At 47.0% G+C, this 15,507-nt stretch overlaps 1 long non-coding RNA gene across 2 annotated transcripts; it reads left to right on the top strand.

The window, feature by feature from the left end:
* Positions 1–217: 217 nt before the first annotated feature.
* Positions 218–14,520, top strand: LOC103247522 (uncharacterized). Of its 2 annotated transcripts, XR_005236350.2 has the most exons (3): positions 316–487; positions 13,926–14,047; positions 14,238–14,520. It is a non-coding gene; the product is annotated as an uncharacterized lncRNA (long non-coding RNA). The 2 variants fall into 2 exon arrangements; XR_012092097.1 differs by having other exon boundaries at positions 218–487; positions 13,926–14,520.
* The last annotated feature ends 987 nt before the right edge of the window (positions 14,521–15,507 follow it).

The raw sequence follows: 15,507 nt of genomic DNA, 5'->3' as shown, positions 1-15,507 counted from the left end.
CAATCTCAGCTCACTACAACCTCTGCCTTCTGGGTTCAAGCCATTCTCCTGCCTCAGCCTCCAGAGTAGCTGGGACCACAGGCAGGTACTACCTGTCCCGGTTAATTTTTGTGTCTTTTTTAGAGACAGGGCCTTGCTTCGTCACCCAGGCTGATCTCGATCTCCTGACCTCGTGATCCACCCGCCTCGGCCTCCCAAAGTGCTGGGATGACAGGCGTGAGCCGCCGCGCCCAGCCTTCCAACTTGTTTTCTAACCTCACCCTAGAGTGACGAATGCATTCATAGGATGACTCAGGATCCACACATGCATGTTCCATTTCCTTCATCTGCAAAACAGACACAAGCATTTCACCTGGGAGGAGCTACACACCCAGGATTCGCTGCCTCTGAGCTTGGTGAAAATTGGATAGCGGCAGTCACACAAAGTCAGGTGACAGAGAAGGACGGCCATGCAGTTGCTGAAAAACCCCAAATCCAGAAGCACCGGGTGAGAATTTCTCTTCGTTTTCCAATTGCCTCCCCTTGGGGAAGCCATAAAAATATGTTGCCTCAGGGCTGGGCGCGGTGGTTCACGTCTGTCATCCCAGCACTTTGGGAGGCCGAGACGGGCGGATCACGAGGTCAGGAGATCGAGACCATCCTGGCTAACACGGTGAAACCCCGTCTCTACTAAATATACAAAAAATTAGCCGGGTGTGGTGGCGGCGCCTGTAGTCCCAGCTACTCGGGAGGCTGAGGCAGGAGAATGGCGTGAACCCGGGAACCGAGATCGCACCACTGCACTCCAGCCTGGGCGACAGAGCGAGACTCTGTCTCAAAAAACAAAACAACAAAAAAAAACGTGTCACTTTGGGGTCAAGCTCTGGAATCTCTGGCAAAGAGCTACGTCTGAGGATTACAACAAGGAACTCCAGGAAGGTAGGACCCAGCAGGGAGGGACTAGGGTAAGGGAATTGAGGGCTGTGTCTATGATATAAAACTTGAGGGGGTTCCCCAAACCCAGTAACCAACGTGACTGATCATGTCGTGTGACATTCATTTTATTTTTTATTTTATTTTATTATTTTATTTTATTTTATAGAGACAGGGTTTCATCATGTTGCCCAGGCTGGTCTCGAACTCCTGACCTCAAGTGATCCACCCACCCCGGCTTCCCAAAGTGCTGGGATTACAGACGTGAGCCGCTGTGCCCGAACCTCACACAATATTTAAATAGCAATAAAGGCCAGGCGCGGTGGCTCACGCCTGTAATCCCAGCACTTTGGGAGGCCGAGGCGGGCGGATCACCTGAGGTTGAGAGTTTGAGACCAGCCTGACCAACATTGAGATACTGTGTCTCTACTAAAAATACAGAATTAGCTGGGCATGGTGGCGCATGCCCATAATCCTAAGTACTTGGGAGGCTGAGGCAGGAGAATCACTCGAACCCGGGAGGAGGTTGCAGTGAGCTGAGATGGTGCCACTGCACTCCAACCTGGGCAACAAGAGCGAAACTCTTTCTCAAAAAACAAACAAACAAACAAATAAGTAAATAAAAAACTAAAATAAGTAGCAATAAATATGAAGGCAAAAATGCCATGAGAAACAAACCATACAAATTTTGAATAAGGACGGGACTAGTACGCTGATAGTAATTAAACGTGAAAGCTTGATGGTCACTTGGTCAAGAGAAACTGACAAACATGACAATCCTATCCATTAAAATGATATAAGCAAAAATGAAAGTTTGAGAGTATTTCGGTAAGTGTGCTTTCATTCAAGCCAGGAAAGTAGAATGACTCCCTAAAAAGTCTGGTTTTGATAAAAAATAAATATTTAAAAGTTAAAGCAATGCTCTGAATTGTCATATACCTGTGTTTCCTTGTTGTAATATTTTCCCAACTATTTTAATATTCTGGAAAAAATAACCCACTGGAAAAAGAAAACACATGAAATATATCTAGAGGGGCATGAATTTTTCCTTTTCCATATGTTTTACTTCAGGCTCCAAAAGGAATTATCGGAGCACTGCCGGAATCCTGTGTTTGTTCACAATATTGATTTGTTCATGGTTGTTTATTTGAATTAATTTTGCTTTTAAAATATTGAGTGAATTTGATTTTATAATATGGTTTATGGGGTTATGGATGGAGGGTGGGTGAATGGATGGGTGGATGGATAGATGGGCTATTGGATAGAGGGTGCACAAATGGATGGATGAGTGCATTAGTGGTTGGGTAGATGGATGGATGGATACATGGATTAATGGATAGAGAATAGATGGATGGATGAATGGATGGATGGTTGCGTGGGTGGTTCAATGGGTGGGTTAATGAATGGAGGGTGGATAGATGATGGATAGATAGGTTAATCGATTGAGGGTGGATGGATGGATGAGTGAATGAGCGGATAGGTCGGTGAGTAGGTTAATGGATGGATGGATCGGTGGTTGGTGGTCGGCTGAGTGGGTGCGAGGGTGGATAGATCAAAGAATGAATGAACAGACAGATGGATGGATATACGGATATATCGGTTAACGGATGAAGGGTTGGCTGGATGGCTGGCTGGATGGCTGAATAGGTGGATGGATACATGGGTTAATGAATAGAGGATGAATGAATGGATTAATGAATGGATGGGTTAATGGATGAAGGGTTGGCTGACTGAATGGCTGGATGACTGGATAGGTGGATGGATATATGGGTTAATGAATAGAGGATGAATGAATGGATTAATGAATGGATGGGTTAATGGATGAAGGGTTGGCTGACTGAATGGATGGACGGCTGGATAGGTGGATGGATATATGGGTTAATGAATAGAGGATGAATGAATGGATTAATGAATGGATGGGTTAATGGATGAAGGGTTGGCTGACTGAATGGATGGACGGCTGGATAGGTGGATGGATATATGGGTTAATGAATAGAGGATGAATGAATGGATTAATGAATGAATGGGTTAATGGATGAAGGGTTGGCTGACTGAATGGCTGGATGGCTGGATAGGTGGATTGATATATGGGTTAATGAATAGAGGATGAATGAATGGATTAATGAATGGTTGGGTTAATGGATGAAGGGTTGGCTGACTGGCTGGCTGGATAGGTGGATGGATACATGGGTTAATGAATAGAGGATAAATGAATGGATTAATGAATGCATGGGTAAGTAGAAAGTGGGTGGGTTGATAGCTGGGTTAATAAACGGAGCGTGGATAGAGGATGGATAGATAGATACACGGATAGATGGTTTAACGGATGGAGGGTGGATGGATGGATGTAGGGGTGGGTGAGTGGGTAGATGGATACATGAATGGGTGGATGGATGAATAGGTTGACAGATTGATGACTGGCTGAATGGGTGGATGGTTGCACAGATGCACGAACAGATCAACTGGCCGATAGAAGCATGGATGGATGGATGGATGGGTGGATGGATGGATGGATGGATATGATAAAGGCGAGAGAATTAACATCTCTCATATTGGATTCCAGTTTAGTGATCTGGTCCCCGGGATTCTCAATCTTTGCAAAACCCTCCACCTCCTACCTCAGGGTGCAGCTCTAGGAGAAGAGTCCCCATGCTTGAGGGTCAGGCCTTTGATCACTGACCTCACAGTACTGGGCGCTTCCTGGGAGTCTGTCGATGGAAGACCCCACTCCTTGGAGGCATCTTGATAAGGACCACAGTCCTGGGTCTCTCTCTTTGTCAGCTGCTCCTAGGACCTTCCAAATGATTCGTTCCCTGCATGGCCTGCTCTGCATAGGGTGGCTTGCCCTGTCCTGGCATCGTACACACTTTTCTGAATTGTACCTCAATTACTCTAAGGAGAAAAGGGAAGGCCGTTGCATGAGAAGCAATGCAAGGAAGTCATTTTCCTCAAGGAGGAGACCCACTCCCGTATCTTTGTTTTGTATCTTTATTTCCTGTTTGAGGCTTCCGTTTTATCTGATCTTTACAACGTCTGTTTTTCTGGTCTTCACGTGGGCGATAACGTGCTGATGTGCGGTGGTATAGCTCCTTGAAATATCATTGTCACATCAGCATTTAATAAATTCCTGGAAACTGCATCCCACACCACAAAGCAGCATTTTCTCAGCAGGCTATGTTTTCAATGGAATTTTCTGCCCAATCACTTAGTTATCAACCTCACCAGTTATCACAGATAAACCTGAGTAGTAGCCTCTGTTACTTCTTGTGGAAGGTATTTGATTCTTATGATGTTGTGAATGAGGCTGGACTCGAACTTCTCCTTTTTTGTTTGTGGCCAAGGGATGGTAGACAGGAGAGAGAAGTCATCCAGCCACTTGCAGTGATGGATGAATAGATTGATAGGTAGATTTGCGAATGGCTGAATGGGGAATGTATAGATAGATGGGTTGGATGAATGAATAGATGGGTGGGTAAGTGGATGGATGGGTGAATGGATGGATGGGTGGGTGCATTAATGGATGGATGGGTGAATAAATGGATGAGTGACTGGATGGATGGATGGATGAATGGATAGATGGGTGGGTGAATGGATGGATGGATGAATGGATAGATAGGTGGGTGAATGGATGGATGGGTGGGTACGTTAATGGATGGATGGGTAAATAAATGGATGGGTGACTGGGTGGATGGATGGATGGATGGATGGATGGATGGATGGATAAGTGGGTGGGTGAATGGATGGATGGGCACAATAATGGATGGATGAGTGAATAAATGGATGAGTAACTGGATGGATGGATGGATGAATGGATAGATGGGTGGGTGAATGGATGGATGGGTGGGTACGTTAATGGATGAATGGGTAAATAAATGGATGGGTGACTGGATGGATGGATGGATGGATAAGTGGGTGGGTGAATGGATGGATGGGCAGATACATTAATGGATGGATGCGTTAATAAATGGATGGGTGACTAGATGGATGGATTGGGCGTGAATGGATGGGTGGATAAGTAGATGGATGAGTAGACTGACAGGTAGATTGGTGACTGACTGAATGGGGAATGTATAGATAGATGGATGGATAAATAGGTGGATGGATTGGTGGATGAATGGATGGATAGATGAGTGGGTAAATGGATGGATGGGTGGGTGGACTGATGGATGGATGGATGGATGGATGGATGGATGGATGGATGCATGGATAGATGAATGGATGGGTGGATGGGTAGATAAATGGATGAACAGATTGATGACTGGCTGAATGGGTGGGTGGGTAGATAGATGAATAGAGGGATGGATGGATGGATGGATGGATGGATGGATGGATGGACGGACGAACGGATGAGTGGATGGGTGGACAAATGGATGAACAGATTGACAGGTTGATGACAGGCTGAATGAGTGAGTGGGTGGATAGATGAATGGGTGAATAAAGTGACAGACACATGAGTGAGACATCCAGGTCATCTGCAGTGATAGGATGGCTTGTCTCTCCTGTCTACCACCCTAGGACTCTGTATCTCCAAATGAAAGCCCCATGCTTGGTTCTAAGATATTTGTTTGATTAAGGCCAGTGCTTTTTTTTTTTTTTTTTTTTTTTTTTAACTTGTTTCCACAATCTCCAGTTACTCACCATAATAGGTTGAATCTCGTCCCCCCAAAAGATATATCTAATCCTATCCCCTGGTGAATGAGAACTTATTTGGAAATGGGGTCTTTGCAGATGTGATTAAGTGAAGGGTCTTGAGATGAGATCATCCTGGAGTAGGGTGGACCCTAAATCCAGTGAAACGTGTCCTTCTAAGAGACAGAGGAGGAGACACAGACACAGAGGAGAGGGCCACATGGAGACGGAGGCAGAGACTGGAGTGATGCAGCAACAAGCTCAGGTACTCCTGTAGTCCCCAGGAGCTGGGAGAGGCAGGAAGGATCCTCCCCTAGAGCCTCCAGAGGGAGCCTAATCCTGCCCACACCTTGATCTCAGACTTCTGGTCTCCAGAACTGTGAGATAAATCACATCTGTTGTCCTAAACCCTTGAGTTTTAGGTAAATTGTTAGGGCGGCCCCAGAGCAATCACGTACCCGTGAAATGCATAATTCTGTATTTCTGCAGTCCCCACCAATTCCCTTTACTTTGGTCACCAGCTGCAAATTCAAATTCAGGGGTCTCGGAAAGCACCCTCCTTTCAGAACAGGTGGCTAAAACTTGTAGGCTCCCAGTGACCACCTTCAGGGTGAATAATTGCCTAGAATGACTCACAAGAAGTCAGGAAAACACTGTGCTTGTGATTAAAGTCTTATTATACCGAATAGATATAAATTAAAATCAGCCAAGCTGGGCACAGCAGCTCATGCTTGTAATCCCAACACTTTGGAAGGTCGAGGTGGGAGGATCACTTGAGCCCAGGAGTTTGAGACCAGCCTGGCCAACAGAGCGAGATCTCATCTCTCCAAAAAAAAATAAAAAATTAGCCAGGGAGGGTGGTGCACGTCTGTCATCCCAGCTACTCAGGAGGCCGAGTTGGGAAGACTGCTTGAACCCCAGAGGTTGAGGCTGTAGTGAGCTGTGATTGTATCCCTGTACTCCAGCCTGGGTAACAGAGTGAGACTCTGGCTCAAAAATCAATCAATCAATCAATCAATTAAATAATATCTGGAAAAAAAGAGATGCATAAAACAGAGACCCTACCTTAAAGTCAATCAATTAATTCATTTAATTAAATAATATTAGCCAAGAAAAGTGAAGTATGAGAGAGTGAGACTCCGCCACAAAATTAATTATATTATATAAGGTCAGCCAAGAAAAAAGATGCCTAAGACAGAGTGAGACCCTGCTCAAAATCAATCGATCAATCAATATCAGCCAAGAAAAGAGATGGGTAAGAGAGCGAGAGCCTACTCAAAATCAATCAATCAATTAACTGAATTAAATAATATCAGCCAAGAAAAGAAATGGATAAGAGAGTGTGACCCTACTCAAAATCAATGAATTAATTAAATAATATCAGCCAAGAAAAGAAATGGATAAGAGAGTGAGACCCTACTCAAAATCAATCAATTAATTGAATTAAACAATATCAGTCAAGAAAAGAAATGGATAAGAGAGTGAGACCCTACTCAAAATCAATGAATGAATGAATGAATTAAATAATATCAGCCAAGAAAAGAGATGCTTGAAACAGAGATTCTACCTCAAAATCTATCAATCAATTCATTAAATTAAATAATATCAGCCAGGAAAAAATATATAAGAGAGTGAGACCCTGCCTCAAAACCAATCATCGATTAATATCAGCCAAGAAAAGAGATGTATGAGAGACTGAGACCCCACTCAAAACCAATTAATTAATTAAATAAATACTATCAGCCAAGTAAAGAGACATGTGAAGCAGAGACCCTACCTCAAAAACAGTCAGTCAATCAATTAATAAGTTAAAAATTTCAGCCAAGAAAAGAGATATATGAGAGACTGAGACCCTGCTGAAAACCAACCAATTAATTAAATAAATAATACCAGCCAAGTAAAGAGACGTGTAAAACAGAGACCCTACCTCAAAATCAATCAATCAATTCATTAAATAATACCAGGCAAGAAAAGAGATGTATAAGAGAGTGAGAACCAATCAATTATTAAATTAAAAATAATATCCATCAAGGAAAGAGATGCATAAAACAGACACCCTACCTTAATCCATTAATCCTTAATCCTTAAACCAATCCATCCATCAATTAATGAAGTTAAATAATACCAGGCAAGAAAAGAGATGCCTAAGACACAGGGAGTGAAAGTCAATGAATGAATTAATTTAATTCAGTAATATCCGCCAAGCAAAGAGATGTAGAAGAGAGAGTCAAGGAGGAACCGAGACCCACAGCTTCCATTGTCCTCTCCCGAAGGACTCGTGGGTTCTGTTCCCTCCTCTTGGCATCAATGTGTGATGACAGAGGTCAAGTTATGCCCACCAAGAAGCCTTATCAGAACCTCAAGTGTCTGGAGTTTTACCTGGGTCCCCACCACTTTCTGTCTCTGGCACTGAGCTTTACTCTCCAGCCCCTCCTGGAGGTTGAAACTGATACTGCATGTCCCAAGACGCCCACCGTAAATTGCCTTGCTGGACCCTCCAAGGGGGCCAAAGCCCACTGAAGATGACCACATCTGACTAATTTCTGTATTTTTTTTTTTTTTTTTTTTTTTAAGAGACGGAGTCTTGCTATGTTGCCTAGGCTGGTCCTAAATTCCTGGGCTTCAGCAATCCTTCCAAGAAAAGAGGTAGATGTCTATTTGGGAATGGTTACACTTTTTTTTTTTTCTTTTTTTGAGACAGGGTCCAGCTCTGTTGCCCAGGCTGGAGTGCAGTGGCAAAATCGTAGTTCACTGCAGACTGGAACTCCTGGGCTCAAGCGATCCTCATGCCTCCACCTCCCGAGTAGCTGAAACTAGAGGTGTGTGCCACCACGCCCAGCTCATATTTTCCTTTTTCTTCTTTTGTAGAGATGGGGGGGTCTCACCATGTTGCCCACGCTGGCCTTGAACTTCTGGCCTCAGGTAATCCTCCCGCCTCGGCCTCCCAATATCAGCCAAGAAAAGAAATGGATAAGAGAGTGAGACCCTACCTCAAAATCAATCAATCAATTAATTAAATAATAACGGCCAAGAAAAGGAGCACTGGGATTACAGGCGTGAGACACTGCACCTGGCCAAGGGCATGCTGACATCTTCACTGCAGAAAAGCAAAGCATAAATGGCTTCATCTGATGATAACCACTTTGCAGGAAAATGCAAAACGCTGATATTAAAAAAAAAAATGACTTGGGCTAGGGTGTGGTCTGCTGAGGAGGACAGAGAAGGGATGTGAAGCAGGGGACGGATGAGAGCTTGTGGAAGGAACCTGAAGGGAGGCTGGGCTCTCGGGACAGGGTTGAAAGTGCTTGCTGCATTTTTCACGGGACAGATTGCAGAAATCTTCCGCACCGTAGAAGGATGGAACGGCTATGGGTCTAGAGGAGTCTCTGAGTCATACAGGAGCTGGTCGCGTCCAGGTAGAGCCTGTGGTTGCATTGTGTGAGTTAAAAATCCTGTTTTTATCTGTCACTTCCTCTGGCCTGCACAGCCTCTCACGCAATGGTGGAGAGAACTACCCCGTTTCCCGGAGTGGAATGTTTGTTTCCTGAGTGTCCTCTGGTTCAAAGACGGACTCTGCATTTTTAGCGTCCTTTGTTGTTGCTCTGGGCAAACGGGTCAAGTATCCTCACGCCTTAAATCTACTCTGCGACTTCTGGACGGTATTCCTTAAATCTCCATCTTTCTTCCAACATTTAGCAAGATGAGGGTTGGAATTTTCTGGAAATTTCGGGTTGTCTTCTGAAATCGCCACCATCGGGGGTTGACATGTTCCCCCAGTCCTGGAAACCAGGAGTCTGAGATCAAGCTGTGTCAGGGAGGTGCTCCCTCCAGAGGCTTTAGGGGAGGATCCTTCCTGCCTCTCCCACCTCCTGGGGGCTCCAGGCATCCCTGGGCTTGTGGCCACATTACTCCAGTATCTGCCTCCATCTCCATGTGACCTCCTCCTCTGTGTCTGTGTCTCTTCTTCCCTGCGATAAGAACACCTGTCATTGCATTTTGGGCCTATCCTAATCCAGGCACATCTGATCTTGAGATGGTTAACAAATGAATTCTGCAAAGACCTGTTTCAAAATAAGGTCCCGCTCCAGGTTCTGGCCTTTAGGATGTGGACAGACCTTTCTGAGGGCCACTGTTTTTTATCCAGTTCCTTCTGGAGGCTCTAAGGGAGGGTCCTTCCTGCCTCTCCCAGGTCCTGGGGGCTCCAGGCGTCCCTGGGCTTGTGGCCGCATCACTCCAGTCTCTGCCTCCATCTCCAAGTGGCCTCCTTCTCTGTGTCTGTGTCTCTTCTTCCCTGCGATAAGAACACCTGTCATTGCATTTTGGGCCTATCCTAATCCAGGTAGATCTGATCTTCACATGGTTAACAAATGAATTCTGCAAAGACCTGTTTCAAAATAAGGTCTCACTCTAGGTTCTGGCCTGTAGGATGTGGACAGCTCTATCTGAGGGCCACCGTTCACTACACTATAATTAAATTCAGTTTTTTTCCAGAGGCTCTAGGAGAGGATCCTTCCTGCCTCTTCCAGCTCCTGGGGGCTCCAGGCACCCCTGAGCTTGTGGCCACAACACTCCAGTCCCTGCCTCCGTCTCCATGTGGCCTCCTCCTCTGTGTCTGTGTCTCCTGTTCTGTCTCTTAAGAGGACACCTGACATTGCATTTCAGGTCCACCTTATTCTGGAAAGGCTGTACTGTTTTGTTGTGTTGTGTTTTGTTTGTTTTTCAGATAGAGTCTCTCTCTGTCCCCAGGCTGGAGTGCAGTAGTACGATCTTGGCTCACTGCAACCTCTGCCTTCTGCGTTCAAGCAATTATCCTGCCTCAGCCTCTCAAGTAGCTGCGACTACAGGCAGGGACCACCATGCCCAGCTAATTGTTGTATTTTTAGTAGAGACGGTTTCACCGTGTTGGCCAGGTAGGTCTCCATCTCTTGACCTCGCAATCCGCCCACCTCGGCCTCCCAAAGTGCTGGGATTATGGGCGTGAGCCACCACGCAAAGGTGAAAAGTCTGTACTTCTAAATGAGTTTAGTGGTGAACAAGAATTTTAGGAAGACCCTGCTCAACTCCCTACAGTTGGTCTGTCGAGAACCTGATTTGTGACCGGGCACGGTGGCTCGCGCCTGTAATCCCAGCACTGTGGGAGGCTGAGGCAGGTGCATCAGGAGGTCAGGAGTTCAAGACCAGCCTGGCCAAGATGGTGAAACCCTGTCTCTACTAAAAATACAAAAAAATTAGCTGGGCGTGGTGGCGGGCGCCTGTAATCCCAGCTACTCTGGAGGCTGAGGCAGAGAATTGCTTAAGCCTCAGGGTGCGGAGGTTGTAGTGAGCCGAGATCCCGCCACTGCACTCCAGCCTGGGCAACAGAGTGAGACTCCGTCTCAAAACAAAACAAAAAATAGAACCTGATTTGTATGTGCCGTATCGTTTCTGGAAGACAAGTGCCTTTCAAAGCAGCCCATGGGAAGGGAGCGTGGTCATCGTGGTGACAATGTCCAGGACAATTGGCCCCTCTGTCTAGTCTTTTTTTTTTTTTTTTTTGGTGACAGAGTTTCCCTCTTGTTGCCCAGGCTGGAGTGCAGTGGCCCAATCTCGGCTCAACACAACCTCTGCCTCCCAGGTTTAAGTGATTCTCCTGCCTCAGTGTCCTGAGTAGCTGGGATTACAGGCATCCACCACCACACCTGGCTAATTTTGTATTTTTAGTAGAGACGGGGTTTCACCATGTTGGTCAGGCTGGTCTCGAACTCCCGACCTCAGGTGATCTGCCTGCCTCGGCCTCTCAAAGTGTTGAGATTATAGGCATGAGTCACCATGCCCGGCTGTTTTTGTCTCTTTTTTTTTTTTTTTTTTTTGAGATGGAGTCTCACTCTGTGGCCCAGGCTGGAGTGCAGTGGCGTGATCTTGGCTCACTGCAAGCTCCGCCTCCCGGGTTCACGCCATTCTCCTGCCTCAGCCTCCCGAGTAGCTGGGACTACAGGCGCCCACCACCACACCCGGCTAATTTTTTGTATTTTTAGTAGAGACGAGGTTTCTCCGTGCTAGCCAGGATGGTCTCGATCTCCTGACCTCATGATCCGCCTACCTCATCCCTCCAAAGTGCTGGGATTACAGGTGTGAGCCACCACGCCCAGCCCCCGACCTTCTTTTAAAGTACTCACCTGATTAGGTCAGGTCCACCTAGAATACTCTCCTATTTGATTATCTGGAAGTCAGTTGACTAGAGACCTTAATTGCATCTGGAAAGTTCCGGCACCTTTGCCATAGCATCATGGGACTGATATCTCAGACTATTTTTATTTGCCTTTCATGCTCAATTCATGGAAATTATACAGACTGGGTACACAGCAAAAAATCATGGCTATCTCCCTATGACAAAGAATTACGGCTGCAGATATCAGAGAACTTTGTTTTTTTTTATTTCTGGGGTACATTCAGGAGAGGGATGTTTTGCTGCAAAATGTTTTACAAGTGGGGTCTCACTACGTTGTCCAGGCTTAGGAGGCCAAGCATTTTCCTTCAACACTTTCCAAATTACGATAATCATCCTTTGGTGCTTGCTGGTTCTGAAGGAGTGACTATCTCCTTCTGAATTCGCTTTGTGAAATACCTTCAGGGAGCTATAGCTGAGTGGCAAAGCTCCCCGGGGAAGCACGCACCAATGGTATGTAAAGCAGCAGCTGTGAGAAGAATTTTAAAGAGAACCCCAAACGCTTTCGTGTCCCTAAGAAGAAGGAGAATGGACATGAAGGCAGCAAAGGGGTGTGTCTCACTGAGAAGCCTGCTTGGGTTCACAGAATGGTCCCCGTCCTGGGCACCCTGGTGTGTTTGGTCAAGTAGAGACTCATAATCGTACTAATATTAGCCTTTAGGGACATCATGGCTCACACAATGCAAATGCCCCCCAAATACCCACAAGCCCTCTTCTTTCCTCCCCTCCCCTCCCTTCCTCTCCCCTTCCCTTCTTTCCTCCCATCCCCTCCTCCACTCCCCTCCCCTCCCCTCCCTTCCCCTCCCCTTCCCTTCTTTTCTCCTGTCCCCTCCTCCACTCTCCTCCCCTCCTTTCCCCTCCCCTCCCCTTCCCTTCTTTCCTCCCATCCCCTCCTCCACTCCCCTCCTCCACTCCCCTCCTCCACTCCCCTCCCCTCCTTTCCCCTCTCCTCCCCTTCCCTTCTTTTCTCCCGTCCCCTCCTCCACTCCCCTCCCCTCCCCCACTCCCCTCCTTTCCCTTCCCCTCCCCTTCCCTTCTTTCCTCCCATCCCCTCCTCCACTCCCCTCCTCCACTCCCCTCCTCCACTCCCCTCCCCTCCTTTCCCCTCTCCTCCCCTTCCCTTCTTTTCTCCCGTCCCCTCCTCCACTCCCCTCCCCTCCTTTCCCCTCCCCTTCCCATCTTTCCTCCCATCCCCTCCTCCACTCCCCTCCCCTCCTTTCCCCTTCCCTCCCCTTCCCTTCTTTCCTCCCATCCCCTCCTCCACTCCCCTCCCCTCCTTTCCCCTCTCCTCCCCTTCCCTTCTTTTCTCCCGTCCCCTCCTCCACTCCCCTCCCCTCCCCTCCCTTCCCCTCCCCTTCCTTCCCTTCCCCTCCACTTCCCTCCCTTCCTCTCCCTTCTTTTCTCCCGTCCCCTCTACTACCCTCCCCTCCCCTTCCCTTCTTTCCTCTCCCTTCTTTTCTCCCGTCCCCTCCTCCACTCCCCTCTCCTCCCTTCCCTTTCCCTTCCTTCCCTTTCCCTCCCCTTCCCTCCCTTCCCCTGCCCTTGCTTCCCTTCCCCTCCCCTTCCCTCCCTTCCCCTCCCCTTCCCTCCCTTCCTCTCCCTTCCTCTTCCTTCTTTCCTCCTGTCCCCTCCTCCCCTCCCCTCCCCTCCCCTTCTTTTGAGATGGAGTCTTGCTCTCCTCACCCAGGCTGGAGTGCAACGGCCCAACCTCGGCTCACTGCAACCCCTGCCTCCCGGGTTCAAGCGGTTCTCCTGCCTCAGCCTCCCTCAGTAGCTGGGACTGCAGGCGCCAGACACCACGCCTGGCTAATTTTTTGTATTTTTACTGAAGACAGGGTTTCACCATGTTGGCCACGCTGGTCTTCAAACTCCTGACCCCAGGTGATCCACCCGCCTCGGCCTCCCAAAGTGCTGGGATTACTGGCATGAGCCACCGTGCCCAGCCTAAACCTAGGACTTTCATGTCTCACGGTTCTGGAGGCTGAGAGTCCAAGATGGATGCGTGGGAGGTTCAGGGTCTGGTGAGGACCTGCTTCCTGGTTCACTGATGGTTCCTTCTGGCTGTGTCTTCACATGGTGGAAAGGGCGAGGGAACCCTGTGGGGCCTGTCTTCTAAGAGCACAAATCCCACTCATGACTTAACTACCTCCTTAAAACCCCATCTCTAATATTCTTGCAGTGGGTGAGGAGAGAAGTCATTGTCACCTGCCTCTGAAGAGGAGGAGGAAGTAAAAGCTGAAAAACAACAGGAATGAAGTTAGTGGCAAGACCAGCCAGGTGCCACGGATGACCAGGCCTGAGGTTAAAAGATTAACTCCCCACTCGAACCACATGTGCTCTCCATCTATCACCACCCTTTCACATGGAACCCCTTAGAGTTGTAAGCCCTTCAAAGGGCCGGGAACTCTGTCTTCGGGGAGCTGGGCTCTTAAGATTGGAGTCTGCCAACGCTCCCGGCCGAATGATAAAACCTCTTGCTTCTTTAATCCAGTGTCTGAGGAGTTTTGTCTGCGGCTCGTCCTGCTGCGTGGGAACTGAGTTTGCACTTGAGTCTCAGAAGGACAGAAACATCAAAGGTATAGCAACCCTCTCACACAGGCTGGTCCCTCTGAAGCCTGCCTGGGTTCACAGAATGGTCCCCCTTCCCGGGGCCCCTGGTGTGTTCTCTTTCTCCTTTGTCGCCTGCTGACGTTGAGAAATGCAAGACTCCTGTTCTGATGCTCTGACCCTGGATTTCCATTTATAATAAATAAATGAAAATGCGTTATAAATTATCATTATTTATTTACTGGAGAGTCTTGCTCTTGTCACCCAGGCTGGAGTGCAGTGGCGTGATCTCGGCTCACTGCAACCTCCGCCTCCCGGGTTCAAGTGATTCTCCTGCCTCAGCCTCCTGAGTAGCTGGGACTACAGGCACCCACTTCCATACCTGGCTAGTTTTTTGTCTTTTTAATAGAGACGAGGTTTCACCATGCTGCCCAGGCTGGTCTTTTTTTTTTTTTTTTTTTTTTTTTTGAGACGGAGTCTTGCTCTGTTGCTCAGGCTGGAGTGCAGTGGCGCAATCTCCGCTCGCTGCAAGCTCTGCCTCCCGGGTTTACACTATTCTCCTGCCTCAGTCTCCCTAGCAGCTGGGACTACAGGTGCCCGCCACCGCCCCCCCCACTAATTTTTTTTTTGTATTTTTAGTGGACATGGGGTTTCGCCATGTTAGCCAGGATGGTCTCCATCTCCTGACCTCATCATTCGCCAGTCTCGGCCTCCCAAAGTGCTGGGATTACAGGCGTGAGCCACCACGCCTGGCCCCAGGCTGGTCTTGAACTCTTGACCTTGTGATCTGCCCACCTTGGCCTCCCAAAGTGCTGGGATTACAGGCATGAGCCACCGCACTTGGCCTCATTTATTATTTTATAGTTACATTATAAATGATCATTTCATAATTACATTAAATATTGTCAGTTATTTCATAATTACAGTATAGATTATCATTATTTCATGACATTATAAATTAATTTTACGATTATATTATACATTAGCATTTATTTCATAATTACATTAGATTATCATTTATTTTTAAGTTACATGATAAATTATCATTTACTATTTCATAATTACATAAGTTATTTTATAATTACAAATTATCAGTTGTTTCATAATCACAATACAAATTATCTTAATTTCATAATACCATTGAAAGTTGTCATTTATTATTTCATAATTACATTATGTAATGGTATGCATTAATAACTATTAATATTACAATT

Source organism: Chlorocebus sabaeus, chromosome X (genome assembly GCF_047675955.1).
Source record: "Chlorocebus sabaeus isolate Y175 chromosome X, mChlSab1.0.hap1, whole genome shotgun sequence".
In the NCBI taxonomy this organism is placed as follows: Eukaryota; Metazoa; Chordata; class Mammalia; order Primates; family Cercopithecidae; genus Chlorocebus; species Chlorocebus sabaeus.
Note: the sequence above shows the minus strand (reverse complement) of the source record. Positions and strands in the feature narration are given on the sequence as shown.